This window comes from Protopterus annectens, chromosome 2.part0 (assembly GCF_019279795.1).
Source record: "Protopterus annectens isolate FY-2018-M chromosome 2.part0, PAN1.0, whole genome shotgun sequence".
Taxonomy (NCBI): Eukaryota; Metazoa; Chordata; order Ceratodontiformes; family Protopteridae; genus Protopterus; species Protopterus annectens.
The window spans coordinates 618855088-618873507 of record NC_056728.1 but is presented as its reverse complement, the minus strand read 5'-3'; positions in this window follow the sequence as shown (position 1 = coordinate 618873507).

Genomic DNA, 18420 nt, shown 5'->3' with positions numbered 1-18420 from the left:
CAGTACATTCCAAACTGCGCCCTTCCGTGTTTAGAATCCGTGTGCATGCATGCAAGATGGCCCTTTGCAACTGCTAAGTGTGTGAGCATGCCCAGTATGCCGTTGTGTAGATGGACACACAGTACATTCCAAACTGCGCCCTTCCATGTTTAGAATCCATGTGCATGCATGCAAGATGGCCCTTTGCAACTGCTAAGTGTGTGAGCATGCCCAGTATGCCATTGTGTAGATGGACACACAGTACTTTCCAAACAGATGTGTGATACTAAGCGTGTGGGCATGGCCATTGACATCCTGTATAGCGATGGTGGTCATCCAGGCAACAGGTGTCCATTTTCAATGTCACGATGGATGCCTACATTGAACACACTGGTTGCTGTCTTGAAGGGTGTACTGTCTGTGGCGTGTCCCGTATCTATGTAGTGTTGTTGTAGTGCTCCGTAGATATTTGGTTGCCCCGATCACACCACTGCCGTGTGTTTGTCTACGTCTACCTTGGGACAGTAATATGCTTTCAGACTGCTCACTCTCTATACATTCCCTATCGGCATCCTTGCCTTTGCGGATGATGTCACCCACCTAGAAGTATGCCTCTGGGAGTGCTGTGTTCAGTAATCTCAGTAGCGTGTTCTGTAAATGCGTCATGCTGTAGTGTGTTAGGGTAGTTAGGTGTATGTTCGACTCCCAGCCCTGACAAGTGTGTGTGTATGTGTGTGTGTTTGCGCACATGCTTCCATCTGCCTGGGGACACAGTCTTGCTTTTAGATGCCGCACACCACAGCAGTTTGCTACCAATGTCTTTGCCTTTGCGGATGATGTCACCCACCTAGAAGTATGCCTCTGGGAGTGCTGTGTTCAGTAATCTCGGTAGCGCGTTCTGTAAATGCGTCATGCTGTAGTGTGTTAGGGTAGTTAGGTGTATGTTCGACTCCCAGCCCTGCCAAGTGTGTGTGTGTGTGTGTGTGTGTGTGTGTGTGTGTGTGTGTGTGTGTGTTTGCACGCATGCTCCCATCCACCTGGGGACTCAGTCTTGCTTTTAGATGCCGCACACCACAGCAGTTTGCTACCGACGTCTTTGCCTTTGCGGATGATGTCACCCACCTAGAAGTATGCCTCTGGGAGTGCTGTGTTCAGTAATCTTGGTAGCGCGTTCTGTAAATGCGTCATGCTGTAGTGTGTTAGGGTAGTTAGGTGTATGTTCGACTCCCAGCCCTGCCAAGTGTGTGTGTGTGTGTGTGTGTGTGTGTGTGTGTGTGCGCATGCTCCCATCTGCCTGGGGACTCAGTCTTGCTTTTAGATGCCGCACACCACAGCAGTTTGCTACCAATGTCTTTGCCTTTGCGGATGATGTCACCCACCTAGAAGTATGCCTCTGGGAGTGCTGTGTTCAGTAATCTCGGTAGCGTTCTGTAAATGCGTCATGCTGTAGTGTGTTAGGGTAGTTAGGTGTATGTTCGACTCCCAGCCCTGCCAAGTGTGTGTGTGTGTGTGTGTGTGTGTGTGTGTGTGTGTGTGCATGCTCCCATCCACCTGGGGACTCAGTCTTGCTTTTAGATGCCGCACACCACAGCAGTTTGCTACCGACGTCTTTGCCTTTGCGGATGATGTCACCCACCTAGAAGTATGCCTCTGGGAGTGCTGTGTTCAGTAATCTTGGTAGCGCGTTCTGTAAATGCATCATGCTGTAGTGTGTTAGGGTAGTTAGGTGTATGTTCGACTCCCAGCCCTGCCAAGTGTGTGTGTTTGCGCGCATGCTCCCATCTGCCTGGGGACTCAGTCTTGCTTTTAGACGCCGCACACCACAGCAGTTTGCTACCAACGTCTTTGCCTTTGCGGATGATGACACGCACCTAGATGTCTGCCTCTGGGACTGCTGTGCTTAGTAATGTTGGTAGCGCATTCTGTAAATGCGTCATGCTGTAGTGTGTTAGGGTAGTTAGGTGTATGTTCGACTCCCAGCCCTGCCAAGTGTGTGTGTGTGTGTGTGTGTGTGTGTGTGTGTGTTTCCAGCTGCATGACAACAGTACATTGCTTTGACAGTATTCACTCTCCATAACATCCGTGCGGCATCTTTGCCTTTGATGCTGCTGTCTGCAGGCTAGACGTGTGCCTGTGTGAATCATGTGATCCACTGATCACGGTAGCGCATTTTGTAACTGTGTAATGCTGTCGTGTGGTACAGTGCTTACGTTTATGTTCTGCTCCCAACCCTGCCACGTGTGTGTGTGTGTGTGTGTGTGTGTGTGTGTGTGTGTGTGTGTGTGTGTGTATGTATCTCTATATATATGTGTGTGTATCTGTCTATATATATATATATATATATATATATATATATATATATATATCTCTATATATATATATATATATATATATATATATATATATATATATATATATATATATATATATATATATATATATATATATTGTATATAGATATGTATGTTGGGATTATCACTCTTGACTGTGCTGCATTGTCTGTACGTGAACACCTTGGATGTATGTACATCTGCTATGGCTCTGTGATAGTGCACATACTGTGTGCTGTAGTGATCGTGGGTTATACATGTGTAGTGACCGGTTATTGTGTTGCTGGGTATTACACGGGCATTGGAAACAATGTTAGTGCAGCACCTTTGAGTGGTCGTATGCAGATCTCTGAAACAGTCAGCGGTGGTTATTACATTGGAGTGTGAGTATGGCTCATATCCATCTGTAGTAACTGTCAAGTCTATGCACCCCAGGTTAACATTACAGACACACGTTTATCCACAGGTTGTGGTACAGATCCCAGGACTGTATGTGTAGACATTGACAGGTGCAGGACTGGGTTGTGTTGGATGCATGGAGGGGTGTCCATGGCCAGTAATGGGGATCTCTACAGCCTGGCAGGTACGGTCTGTGACTGTCCCACAACCTCCTGTATATGGCTGACACATGCTGTACCTGTGTATATGCAGACACACACACTTACCACAAACAGCTACAGCTATCACATACACACACCCATTGCACCACCATTGGGCCATGCAATAACCATTGTCCCTCACACACACACACACCTACATGTACATTGGATGGCTCTATGACAGCTCTGGACATGTTAACACCACACCCTGTGCATATGATGTCACCTGTGCCACCACCTGTGATGTGTAACATTGATGCAGGATCTGACTAACCTGGTGCTGCTGCACACAGTGGCTTTATTCCACTGTATTGATGTTAGCATGCTGTTAACACACAGTGTGTTACTTCCAGGTGTACTTCAGCAGGCATGATGCATTGCAGCTATGACCATCACTGTAGCATAGTTTACAGCACTGTTACCTCTGATGATGTAGTCTCCATCCATGTGCCATTTCACTGATGTGTGTAGTATTGGCAGCATGTGTGTCTGTGTGTGCAGTACGTGTGTGATGTGTGTAGTACACATGTATACCTGCTTACAAATGCATACACGACATTACACGGGCTTCACCATTCATACACTAGCTTACTCGTTCTTCCACACGTGCACACAGGCTAACACGCACGCACACATACTTACTCAGGCTTACTGGCGCGCACGGGTGCAGACACACTGTGGGCAGGTTTGCATGTCACATCTGTGGTATTCATGGCATACGCCGTCAGTCTCCTGATGTTCCCTGGGATAGCTCATGACACGCCTCTTCCACTGAGTACTGACAGCACACATGTGACACTGCTCCGGTGAGGTTACAGTGTTTTGTACATACACACTCCTGTTGTCACCTATCTTCTACTCTAATAGTCCCCTTAACCTACACTACACTGTAGAGGCTTGGCCCATATGGCATGACATGTTGTGATTCACTATCCTCAGCCTCACTTGCCTCACATTGCCTACAAATGCTTCATTACATCTCTGACAGAGCGCTTCCACACATAGGTACCAGTACGCAGTAGCCATGTTGTCTCCGGCTTGCCATTCATCTGCATGGCGTACTAACATCTAACTAAACCTACATTTTGTATGTATATTATCCATATGTCTTGTGTTGAAGCGCAGCGTGTTCTCGTGGCACTGCGCTACGCTTCCACACCAGGGATCGGGGGAGGACAACTACTGGTTCATTGATATCCAATGGACAAAGCCGCCACTGGCCTTGGACTTGGACATTGGCATGCTTCTTCGACTGTATTCATACTGTATTTGCAGCTGTCATTGCTCCGTTTAGCAACGTGCAAAACGTTAGTCGCATAACATCCGGGTACATTTCTGCACATAACTCTGCTCTTGCACGGACAGCTTACTGTTTCATGTATCGCGTAGTTACGTAGGGTTACCACCTGTCCCACTTTGCGAGGGACAGTCCCTCTTTGGGCAGTTGTGTCCTGCAAAATATTGTGAGAAAATGGCAAATGTCCTGAGATTTTAGGACAAAAGTATTTTCTATATTGTATGTAATAGTTGCATAAAACAGTTATTCTGTATCTGAAACACCTACATGTTATACGAAACAGAATAAGGAACAAAAATGCTACAAGAATAAACTTTTATTCAGGCAAACAACTGAAGTTCTGTCCTTTGTACTGGCCGTGGGTATGTTTTGCCCTGCAAAATCTGATGTTTGTAGCACAAATGTCCCACTTTGGCCATTTGGAAAGGTGGCAACCCTATAATTACATCATTTGCATAGCTTACACATACAAATGGGGTATGTTGCAAATCCCAACATTGTCCGTGCAATGTTCGTGTTACGGGCGGTCTTGCACGCCCCTGCGGGTGTTTGCTGAATAGCCTGGCAATCATCTTTCCTTGCTGTACTCTCACTCAATCCATAAACGCCGAAGGCGTCGTGTATCATGGCCTAGGCTTTGCTGTGTGCTATGTCTATTTGTGGTGTATGCATGGCTGTGGGTATGTCCCACTGTCATCATTGGTAAAGGTGACACCCTATAGGTACTTCCTGTAGACTGCTGTGTCATTTGACATGTCAGCACATACCTGCGGATGAACTTCCTACTGCAGTGCTTTTCATACCTTCTGCGTTATCTTGCAGTCGATAATGCTGTTTCCTCAGACATGTATCTGTTTCTGATCATACCTATCAACCTCCTAGTGCAAAACATCTGTACAAAGCCTAACATGATGGGGGGACAGATAGGGCAGATTCTACATATTGCTCTTACAAACGTAGATAGTTGGCAGTATTATAGGTTTTGCATTAGTATGCCCTTTCTGAGGGATTTGGGGTCTTAAACACATATGTTTATCATTATTTAATGATGTCAGTTCTCAGGTATTTGGCAGACAGGTACACATACCTCTCAACCTCCGACAGCAGGAAATCTGGACAAAGCCATAACTAAAAGTGGGGCAAAAGCCCAAAAGTAGGGCCAATTTTTAAATATTGCTCTTACAAACTTAAAAAGTTGATAGAATAACAGGTTTTGCATTAGCGTGAATTTTCTGAAGGGTATGAAGTCTGAAACTCAAATGTCTCTCATTATTTTCTAACTTCAGTCTTTAATGATTTGCACTAATTTGCCAGAAAACCACAATTTTATGAAAAATGTACCAAATATATGAGGCACAACTCTGGACATTCTGCAAAAATCTGTACAGTTGAGAGGTATGCAGGTACAGATTGTGAGAGGAACACACCACACATATGAGGCATACATCTGCACATTCATACAGTTACGCCAATACACACAATACATGGCGCCATCACAGGCCAGTTACCATTACATTCCTATTGCTGAACACACCCACCCACTGGGTTATATTCCTCACACAGGCCAACAGGTGCTTATCCACACTACTTATTCCATCATGTACCTTATGTGTAGGCCGGTATTTGCGCTTTCCGTCAGTGGCAGAGCTCACGTACGAGTATGGTGGACTGGACACTGTATCGGTGACACTGCATGACACCCTGAGGGACACATGTCGTTTGAGTCTATTAACCTTCCACATTGACTTTCACAGGCCATACGTTGTAATTCACATTTGTGGACAAACATGCTTATGAGTTGTACATGTTTTGTCATTTGTCCTGACGTCTTTCTTCTCACCTGTCCACCTAGTATCACTAGTTCTGTACATTTCATTAGGACGGGTTACCTTCATACCTCTCACCTGTACACATTATGGGTATACGCCCTGGGGTTTGACCTATGATTCTGTTACATTTGTCATGATAATGTGCCTTTCTGATAGATTGCTGGCAAGCCATGACGGACTGTGCGGTTAGGTAATCATGACTGACATTTCTATTTCATGATTACTAACTCTCATAACATTCGTATTCCCGACTACGCAATTATTCTATCAATGGTCTGACTTTGTCTGAGGTATATTTAATATAGTCCCTATTTGTCTGTCGTGTACTATGCCTTAGTCCAGCTGTCTTATTCTGACATTCTGGCAGGTATGGTTACCATCTTGGTCGTATGTGTGTCCATCCATGATAATCGCCTACATGACACTGATATAGGTCCCTACGTCTTCCCCCAATGGTTTACACAATATCCAGTGGGTGGGTTGCACCTTTTTGGTGAATATAGGCACGTGCTATATCCACATAGGTATATTGATCACTCCCATGGGGCGTACCTAATAGATCTGTGCCAACCAGCACCTTGGCCCAATTCTGCATACCCATGATTCCCATACCTGACATACCTCCACAGTACCCATTAGACATGTTTAATGTGAGCGATAATAAAGTGTGAGGACACTTCCGAGCACTCCCCACTCTGCAGATATCAGCTCATACATCATACATTCAATCGACCCATGTGGTATTACCCTTGTACCTGCTACTGTTGCATGTACACCTATATCGTAGTTGCAGCTGTGACGTCTTTAGCATCAATGAAGGTTCGCATTTCGTACGGATCAATTTTTGGGGTCCTGCAAAGGACACCTATATTCATGTTTAACGTGTAGAACTTGCAGGCCCTGTCACACTGGTACTTTCCGGGAAATGGTTTGGAAACCATCGGTGTATTCTCCTTTCATGCATGTCTGTCTGTCTATCCATATTAGCTATACCATGACCTATTTATGTACATGTGTTATATGTACAGGGACATATGTTTGTTGTGTATATATCTATTCATGTATCGTGTGTGTATAGATATATATATCTGTACATATATACATATGTCTGTACATTCCTCATCTCGTAATTTGCTTTGGATTATGTCTGTGGATATATGTGTATATATATCTCCATATCATACCTTTCAACTGTACAGATTTCCACTGCATGTACAGCTGTTTGCCTCTTATCTTTGCTCCGTTTTTCATAACCTTGTGTCTATCTGGCAAGTTAGTGGCATATCATTAAAGACTGACATTGGTAAATAATGACAAACATTTCAGGTTACGACTTCATACCCTTCAGAGAATCCATGCTAGTGACACACCTGTTATTCTATCCACTTTCTATGTTTGTTAGGCAATATCTGGGGATAGTCCCTATTTGTGGTCTGTTTTTCATAACCTTGTGTCTATCTGGCAAGTTAGTGGCATATCATTAAAGACTGACGTTGGTAAATAATGACAAACATTTCAGGTTATGACTTCATACCCTTCAGAGAATCCATGCTAGTGACACACCTGTTATTCTATCCACTTTCTATGTTTGTTGGGCAATATCTGGGGATTGTCCCTATTTGTACCAGTTGTTGTCATGGCTTTGTCCGGTTTCGTACTTTACGGGTTTAACAGGTATGAGCCATGTACCTGGAACGTGGGGAAAACACCATTCATTTTCTATTCTGTGAGCGGATTACACACGCGCAGGCACACTTGCATATCCTTATTGTGGGTTACATATGTTTCATAGATAATTGTGCTTCCATGAACTTTCATAGTTCTGACCGTAACAGTTACATATCTGTATTCCAGTTTATGGACTACTGCAAAACACACGTTCACCTTTACATATTTAAATGTGTGTACTGCACGAACGCTTTAATTACACTTTCAAGTAATATGTGCAGTGGTCGTAGGTCAACCGGGACTGCATTCACGTTGGCCGGATACCAGAACCACTATTCTATTGGTGTTCTCCCTCATTGATATGCATACCCATAGTACTTAGCTACATCAACATATGCCTCACCGCTTCACCTACAACACAGGCATCCATTCTCCTGCTGGGAAAAAGGCGGTACTACATATTACACATTCCCTATTGCCTACTGCTGTGAACTCCGGCTGCATTGTTAATCACTCCGAGGGTATGCAGAACACCAAGGCATATAGTCCAGCCACATACAGGTCTTTGATTGTCAGGGTGTTCATGTAGTGATCTGGGTTTAGGCTTGTCCACCTGGTGAACGGAACTTCCCTGGCCGAGGTCAAATGTCAGACGAAGCATATGGACAGGGCTTATCTCCCTATTTTGAAGTTTTACCTGTGTTTATAGATACAGGTGTTTGTGCACCTGTCAGCAGCTAATTATGTTGGCATTATATATTTTGGGTGGGTTTGTTACAGTCCATACTCCCTGGTGAGGGGTGTTCCCATTCACATTTGATTATTACCTGTATACAGTCATACGGGGATTGTTATTTTTGAACATGAAGTGACTACAGGTGTGTGGTTGTACATTACACAAGTGTGAAGGGCTGTTTCTGTAAATATGTACGGACCACACCTCTTAGAGCACCGAACCTGCGCAAAACCTACACAATGGGGGGACAATTAGGGACACATTGTAACGATTGCTCTTACAAGATTACAACGTTGATAGAATGCTAGGTCTTGCATTAGCATGACTTTTCTACAGGTTGTGGAGTCTTATACTCAGGATATTTCTCATTATTTACTGATGTCAATCCTCAGCTATTTACCACACTGGTGCAGATTGTCAGAGGCACACACCAACACTATGGGGCGAACCTGTGGTCATTCTTAGGGTTGCCACCTTTTCGACTGCCCAAAGTGGGACATGTTCTGTAGAGATGTCAGATTTTCCAGGACAAAACATACCTACAGCCGTGCATAGTACTGAACTTTAACCTTTTTTGTACATATAATAGCTTATTCTAGTAACATTTGAATTGCTTATGCTACTTCACATAACATATTGAGGATTGAGGATTTTTTTGTACATATAATAGCTTATTCTAGTAACATTTGAATTGCTTATGCTACTTCACATAACATATTGAGGATTCATATATAAAATAACCGTTTTATGTGACTATTAAAGTAAATTAGGAAATAAACTCTCAGGACATTTGCTATGTCTTGATTTTTTTCACAGGACACAACTGCCTACAGAGGGATTGTTACTCGCAAAGTGGTACAGGTGGTGACCCTAGTCATTCTGCGAATATCCGGACAGTTGAGTGGTATGGCACGGACCTCTGTAATATGCTGTTGTGTTCTGCCACAGCAGTAGCTCAGCATTAAAGACTGCAGTCGGAACGTGCTGACAGACAGTTGGGTTTCAGACTTCATACTCCAGACATTAATGCCAATGTGCAAACTGTTATTCTATCAAATTCTATGTTTCTAAGAGATATGTTTACAGATTGTCCCTGAGTTTGGACCTTTATCTCACTTATATTCACGGCTCTGTCCAGATATGTTGCTCACACAGGTTGACAGGTATGGTCAGTCATGACTGCACACAGTCAGTGTCCCTCACACTTGATCAGGGTTGACCTGTTTACATAGTGTCTTCCTCGCCCTCATGCCGTTTTCCACTTTGCAAATGTGTGCATTATATTCTCCATCCTATTCGTGTCTGGACACGTGCGTCACGGGAAGGTATTTTATCCTGGGTGGTAGGTTATGCATGCCCACTTAGGGCTGGACAGTGTCATGGACCTCCACTGCACGTTCTGACTTGTGTCCAGATATCTACTGGATTGGACATCATGTCGTCATACCCATTCTACTATTTACACAAGTTGGTCATCCCGTGAGGGATATCCCAAAAATTGGTCAAGACGAAAACAAGTTAGATACCGAAGATTTTTGTGGCTTCACGAAAACGTGCAGGGGTTTTTACCTGCAGGAGATACATGATTTGCAATCCTGACACTGCCTAGGGTGACAATACCTACTACATATGCGTAGGGGTCACTGTGTGTAGCTGTTTCTGCAACAAACCAGTGGACCAAGTACGGCTGGATTTGGTGGACATTCTGGTATGGTGGCAGGTTGTGTGTTGTGGAGGGTATGCTGGGTAGGCTATTATGCATCCAGGTGCGTTGCGTTTGTTATGGCCAGTTCCATCAGGACCCATCTGTGGGTATTTGATGGTGCCGTATGTATACATTTGTCTCGCATATTTCCATATTCATATGTTTGTGGGATTGTGTTCTACACTATGGCCTGTCTGCTTGTCTTGCAGCTGTTTCTACATGAGGTTGTGTTTCTTTCCACTTCACCCGCTGCCCCCTCATACACCTCTGGTTCACCTTTTCTGCATGCGACACAAGTATCGCCTTTGAGGAATTTACCATTAAACACACACCCCTCACACGCGAATTACTCACACCCCATAGAGCACTACTTTGGTTGTTAGCCCATGACACGGCCAGAGTTACACATTGACTACCCTACATGTGTCAGGTACATTTATGGTTGTGTGGACTACCCTGCCATGTTTGCTGTCCACATGCTATACCTCACGCATAGTGGTACACGCCCTTACTTCACTTTCATTACTTGGTTGGTGTATCCAGGTACTACCTGTTCGACTGTGTCACATACACGTTCGGATTATACAGCTGCCTTTCGGATTTTGCCAGCCTGTTCTACTCATTGGTAGGATGGCACCTTTTCCTATGTCCAAGCTATTCCTTACACATGTCCGACTGTTGTGGACATTGCCTCCCCACAATCAACGGTTGTGTTTCCACCTTTTCAATTGTCCACAGTGTGACATAGGGTTACCACCTGTCCCACTTTACGAGGGACAGTCCCTCTTTGGGCAGTTGTGTCCTGACGTGTAATTGTCAACATGGCAAATGTCCTGGGATTTTAGGACAAACATATTTCTTATATTTTATGTGATAGTTGCATTAAACAGTTAATTCTGTATCTAAAATACCTGACTGTTATGAGAAACAGACTAAGAAACTAAAATGCTACAGGAATACGCTTTTCTGTAGGCAAAACAGTTATGTTCTGTCCTTTGTACTGGCCATGGGTATGTGTCGGCCTGTACAGTCTGATGTCTGTACCAAACATGTCCCACTTTGGCCATTTGTAAGGGTGGCAACCCTACTGTGACAGTTGCAGTGAACACAGCATATTTTACAGGCCGACACATACCCACGGTCAGTTCTGCAGATAGAACTTACAATTATACGTCCAGTGAAATATGTTTAATGCAACTATTGCATGACGTCTATGGAGGAATTATGTCCTATATTCTCTGGACATTTGCCAGTTTTACATGTTTGTGTCAGGACACATCTGCCCACAGAGGGACTGTCGCTCGCAAAGTGGGACAGGTGGTAATCTTGGTCGACGGTACGGATCATTCTGTTCCTTTCGGCCTACATGTGTCCGTGTTGTTATGGCTCGTTTATATGCTCCTTCTGTTTCGTTTACATGTGTATGCTATTTCCTATCACATTTGGTATGTGAAATACAGACATACCTTTTGTATGTGACTATTACATGGCTTGTGGGATATGATTCAGACATACGGTCACTACCTATATCTACATTTCTCCTCGTGTATTTTGTTATGGACACATCTGCACAGCTATGTTCCCTCCCTCAAATTATGGGTCGGCTGGTGACCCTCTCCGTTGGACTGGACGTACCTACTGGCGGCGCGCTAACATCTGATACGTTTCACTTCCACATGGTATAGCTATCTACACTACGTTGGACTACAGGCACACGGTTTTCCTGTCATTTGTTCATGGGTAGGGACCCATTATTCCCTACCGTGCATTTGTGTTTGAGTCTTCATTTTCTGTTCGCAGGGACTCTGCTTTGCATATGTTTCAGTCTCCACGGACACTGATAGGTACGATTACTATTGCTGGAGGAATATAATATTCAGCAGTTTAGGTTGCTCCTCGGAAGTCGACATTGACACGCCTCCCTGCGCAACTTCGATACGCCGCTTGCACTCGCGCACGTTTCTTATGCACGTGGCTGTGGCGGATGCGCACCTTCATTAATATGCATATGGTGCGACTACTCCACATCTATGCCGCACGGCCGGCGCAAGCCTTACGCCGGCCTTGCGCCGAGCTTCATGAATCCGGGGGAAAGTCACTGCTTAATACAATATCCATGAGTAGTGTCAAAACAAATGCCGAATCTTCTGAAATTCCAAGACCTTGTATTAATCCCTCCCTAAAGTAGCCCATACCTTCATCATGGAATATAATTAAAAACAAATCTTTAACATGAATGCTGAGAAAACTAAATTCTCCTTAAATACACAGTTAGGTAAACTTTGTAAAAAGATGCCATGAATATTAGAGAACATGATCTTTGTCATCAAAAAATTATTTTAGATGTATATCTATAAATTTTGCAATAGGCTCGGTTTTTGAGCCCTTGGGAGAAACAGTTGACATTTTAGTTACGTAAATTATGTGATTCATAATAACCACCCCACCCCCTTTATCAGGCTTCATAACCCTGATTGCCTTATTGTTGGTAAGCTCAGATAGAAATTTTTGTTCTTCCTTGTTTAAATTAGGCTCAATTTAAGTATGTATTTTATGGCAAGTAGCCCTAAAATCCATCTTGCATAGTCTTTCAAATAATGCTACGGGGTAACAATGGGGGTTATAAGTACTGTAAGATAGGAACACAATTATTTTTAAGATTGTCTCCCAATTAATTTTTCCAGCAAATAATTTGGCATCCAAAATATATTCCACCAACTTTGGTTTACTGTTTGGAATAAAGTTAAACCCTGTGGAAAACAATCATGCATGTTGCTCACTTAAAGTAATGTCACTATAATTATAAACCTTAGCCTATTAAATTCAAAAATAATATTGTCCTCATGAATATTGTTTATCTCTGGTAGCAGGAATTCTTTCTCCCCTCCCTCTCGTTCTGTTGTTCCTCCAGTATCGTGGATTTTCCTGCTGCACATCTGCTGTTGACGTAAAGTGTTGAGTCATGCTGTTGCCTTTTTCTGTAACCTTGCCAATCTTCTCAAGGGAGGGGTGAAATTGTCCTGAAAATTCTGCCCTTCTTGGTCAACCAGATAGTCATCCTGCTCATTTTCTCTTCCAGCCAGAGGAATATTATTGAAAAGTACTGAAAACTGTTTTTAACACCTTTGGGTTAACAATCAAACTGGATGCATCACCTAAAATAGTGTTCAGGAGAGGAAGGAATATAAAAAAACATGTTTGAGAAAAGCAGTGCTTTCAAAGGTGGCTACTGTCGATCAGGGAAAATGAGAAAATGTGGAGCCTGCAGAGAGCACAGGTACATATATGAAACCAATATCATCACTACTGGTAACTACAACAAAGTATTTGCAGTAACTAGAACCTGTGATTGTAATACAAAAGAGATAATATACATTGCTACCTGTTTGTCTTGCAACTCTTTTTATATTGGCAAAAACAGAAAATCGTGTTTGGGTCAACAGCAGATGTGCAGCAGGAAAATCCCTGGTACTGGAGGAACAACAGAATGAGAGGGAGGGGAGAAGGGATTCTTACTAAAAGAGATAAACAATATTCATGAGGACACTATTATTTTTGAATTTAATGGACTGAAGGTATATAATTATATTGACATTACCTTAAGTGAGCAACATGATGATTGTTTTCCAAAGGGTTTAACTTTATTCCAAAGGGTAAACCAAACTTGGTGGAAAATATTTTGGATGTCAAATTATTTATTAGGAAAATTAATTTGAAATTAATTTTGGGATAAAATCTTGAAAATAATTATGTTCCTGTCTTACATGTTTCCAGTACGTATAACTCCCCGTTGTTACCCCGTAGCATTATTTGAAAGACTATGCAAGATGGATTTAGGGCTACTTACCATAAAATACATTCTTCAAGTGAACCTAATTTAAACAAGGAAGAACAAAAATTACTATCTGAGCTTACCAACAATAAGGCAATTAGGATTATGAAGCCTGATAAAGGGGGTGGGGTGGTTATTATGGATCACATAATTTATGTAACTAAAATGTCAGTTCATTTTGGATCCCCCTATGAGACCAATATTCACTCCCAAGGGCTCAAAAACAGACCCCATTGCAAAATTTATATTTATACATTTAAAATATTTTTCATGACCAAGATCATGTTCTCAAAGATCCATGGCATATTTTTATGAAGTTTAACTAACTGTGTAAGCAAGACGTTGTCCGTTCGATTCTCAGCTAAAGCGTCTTCTGTGTGGAGACATGTGTGAAGGGGCATACCTTCGTTGAAGGTTGTGCATCAGAGCTGGTAACTCAGCATGTAAAAATCTTCTACCAATCATTAGCAGATCGGAGTTCCGCTGTGGCGACCCCTAACCGGGAAAAAGCCCAAAGACACAAACAAACAAGCTAACTGTGTAAGAAGAATTTAGTTTTCTCAGCATTCATGTTAAATATTGTTTTTTAATTATACCCATGATGAAGGTATGGGCTACTTTAGGGAAGGATTAATACAAGGTCTTGGAATTTCATAAGATTCTGCATTTGTTTTGACACTATTCATGGGTATTGTATTAAGCAATGACTTTGTTTTCTTTGAGAGGGAATAATTTAAGCAGATCAAGGTGGTGGCCATGGGGGACTCCTCTGCCTCCTTCTTCACCAATATAGTGTTATGGCAGTGGGAAACAAAGTTTTTTTTTGAAATTATGTTTATGGAGTCTATCTATAAGTAGTTTAGATACCTATACAATATACTTTTTATGGGACAATGACATTGAAAGAATTCCCCAATTTATTGAATACATCAACAGCTTTACTAGTTTTTGAGATTCACCTACAATGTTGATACTAATAGTTGTGATTACCTGGATATTCATTTATGTAAAAAAATCTTAGGCAGTTTGAGTCCTCTGTTTATAGTTTTCTCCATTTTGACAGCGACTACCCCCTACGGCAAAAAAGAACTTGGTCAAGGATCAAATGATTAGGCTTTTTAGTTTAACTACTGAGGATCTTTGTATCTATAGAGAACAGAGTATCTTAAAAGACATATTTAGACAAAGAAGTTATCCAAAACAATTGTTGGATGACTAAGAGTCTTTAGTTTTGAAAGGTAGGCATACCGATTATGCCCCCTTAATGCGACATCCTGAGTCTCAATCTAGATCTAGCAATAAGGAGGTGATGCCCCTGCACTGGCCCAGTAATCAAGGAGCCTCAATCCTCACCACTAACACCAGTGAGGGATGTGTAAATTGGGAGGATGACAAGTACACACACAGTAAAGTACAATTTCCCTTAAGAGCACACAGAGATCACAGTCAGTCTGGGGCTGGTTTCTCCCTCTCTCTCTCAAGATCCTCACTAAGATTCCCCACTGGCACAGCTATAGGGTTAAGATCTCAGCCAAGTGGTCAAGCCAAAACCTCCAGTACCCTCTCTGTCCAACCAGTGCTTCATGTCCCTGCCCAAGTAGCTGACACACACACTTTGAGATTTGATTTATATACAAACACACAGACACTCCTGGGGAAGGCTGGCACAGGTTCACTAGCTATGCCCCTTCTGCCCAGAGTATAAGGTAGAAATCACAGCCACCAGCCACCCTTACTTATCAGATACTATAAGGTCCTTACAAAAGGGTGACCAATTCTACTGTGTAATGTTACTATTATCCAAATTGTAAGTGTGACCAGCAGCAAGGCTATTTAAGAGTGGCCTGTACAGCATCACCAAATATATATGCGAGTACTCTAAGAGCTTAAATATCTCTAAACAAACAGCCACAATTAAAAGGTTTAAATATATTTAATAATAAATAATAAAAGCACAAGACAATACTCAATAATTCAACACAGTGACAAGAGAGTTCAGAATCACAGGAAATACATTAAAACAACATTGCAGGACAGTCTCACATAAATACAGAAAACATCTAAACTACTCTTTACTGTATTCCTATTTATATCTAAGAGATACTATGCCCTAAATGACTTACTTACAGAGCCAGGCAAATACAGATGAGAAGTGCTGATAAGAGAATGTTTCTAGGTCCAAAGACAAATACAGAATGCCCAGACTTTCTCTCTGAGATAGTTCTTAAATTACTATCAAACATTTCTATTAGGTTATCTCAGATTACATCATTCTTTGCCACCTCTACCTTTAGTTCCCAGGCTAACAGAAACTTAAAAATTTAGCACCTCTGTGTCAAAAATACTTATCTTTTAGAAGTTTGCCTGGAACTGGAAATCGTAAAACAGTTATAAACTTTTACCTTTGAAACCTGTAATTATTTCTGTTTCCAGACAATAGAAAGAATTTCTAGCTGCAGACATTCTGTCTCCTAGCTGAGATAAATACCATTGTAAACAATTCACTTATTTTCTTACAGTTTGCAAGTTAACTGTTCTTTTCCAGTAGGGTACACTGTGGTTATATTCATGAAGTTCAGCACATAACATACAGTTTAACATAACATATAGTTTTCTTACATTTGTAATGCAAGTATACAGACCATATTGCTATTCACAAATAACATATAATTAATTACAAAATTCCAGCTAGCTGGGCTGGCAGCCTTCACAAGGGATATGGACACAGGTTTTACCTGTGTCTTGACCTATGACTACATCTCAAATATTACTAAAATATTATTGAAAAGAGCTGTAATACTGTTTTTAATGCCTTTGGGTTAACAAACACACTATGCGCATCACCTAAAATAGTCTTTAAGAGAGGAAGGAATATAAAAAACATGTTCAAGAAAAGCAGTGCTTTCAATGGTGGCTACTGTCAATCAGGGAAAATGAGAAATTGTGGAGCCTGCAGAAAGTGCAGGTACATATATGAAAGCACTAACATCACTACTGGTAACTACAGAAAGAATTTGCCATACCAGGAACCTGTGATTGCAATACAAAGGGGCAATATACATCACTACCTGTTTGTCTTGCAACTTATCAACTTATGAAGAGAATATACCAACATATTTATGTGATTAGGAAGACAGACAACACTAATGCACTTTGTAGCTGTGAACATTTGTACTAATTTTAAAAAGTTTGTTTTCTGTGTACTGGAGAAGGTACCCAGGAACAGTAGGGTAGGGAATTGGTCTTTAAACCAGGAATGAATTTAGATAGTTACATTGGCCGATTTTAGTTAACACCACACAACCTCCAGGTATCAGTGATAGAACTTCCATAAGTAGCATTTTATCTATGAGAGCACACAAATGATGATAATTTTGCGTGTTATTTTATTAGCCCCAGTTTTTGGTTAGTGCACAAATATCAGCTGGTCCTATTTTTGAGAGTTTTGCTATTTTAGTTTTGATTATTATTATTGTAATATAGTTTATATGCATATATTTTTCTTATGGACTTGGCTAGTCAATTTGAAATTATTGAGTGTAACTCATTTTATGTATTTTATATGTTTTCTTTCTTGAGTTTTTTTTTAAATTGCAGCAGCATTTTAATTGATGGAGTATTTGGATTGGTGCGATTTAACTATATAAAGTGAAGTTGTTAACTGTTTAATTATCTGATGAAGTTCTGTTTTATGCAATAAAGGAACAAAAGTGCTCAGGAATTACTACTGTGTGTATGGTGTTCGTGGTGTTATTCTAACAGCAGTGGTATTTCATATTTTGGAGTGGATAGTCTTTGGTCTCCTTCGTTTTTCATTTGAATTTCAGGGATGCTTAATGGTGACATTACTACTTCAAATCCATAAGAGCAGATTTTTAAAAGCTTTCTGAAAGTGATATTAACAAATGGGTATGGGTATGTGTATTAGAGGAAGTAGTGCACAAGTTGTTATGTGAGGGTAGAGTCCCTTACGGTATATGTGTTGCTAAGGGCACTTTCCTTTGGATCATACTGTGAGACTATAGCACTACTTCTGAAAGGTGAATTTTGTGGCACACAGGCCATACAGGCTGTTACTGGATAATAAGTAGGTTGCACAAGTAAGAAGCTGCAAATGCAGAAGTTCATATAGCCTGCAATGGTCAAGTGCTAAAAAGTGAATGTGCCAGTGGACCTGGAACAGCATAAACGCAACATTGCTACCTCCCTAGTGGTGAGATATAAATTTCATGAACTCTAATCATAGCGTGACTTAGGAATGGGGTTTATTTTCATCATGGTATTAGAAACCCAAAAGACTTGGAGAAATTAAACCGGAGTGTGAGTACTGTGGTGACAGTTGTACCAAATCATCTGTTTTAAGCCATCTAAACTGCTTCTTCATCTCATTCTATAAAAACAGTAAAGTGAGTAGTGTTCAGCTATGATAGGTCCAATGGATAACA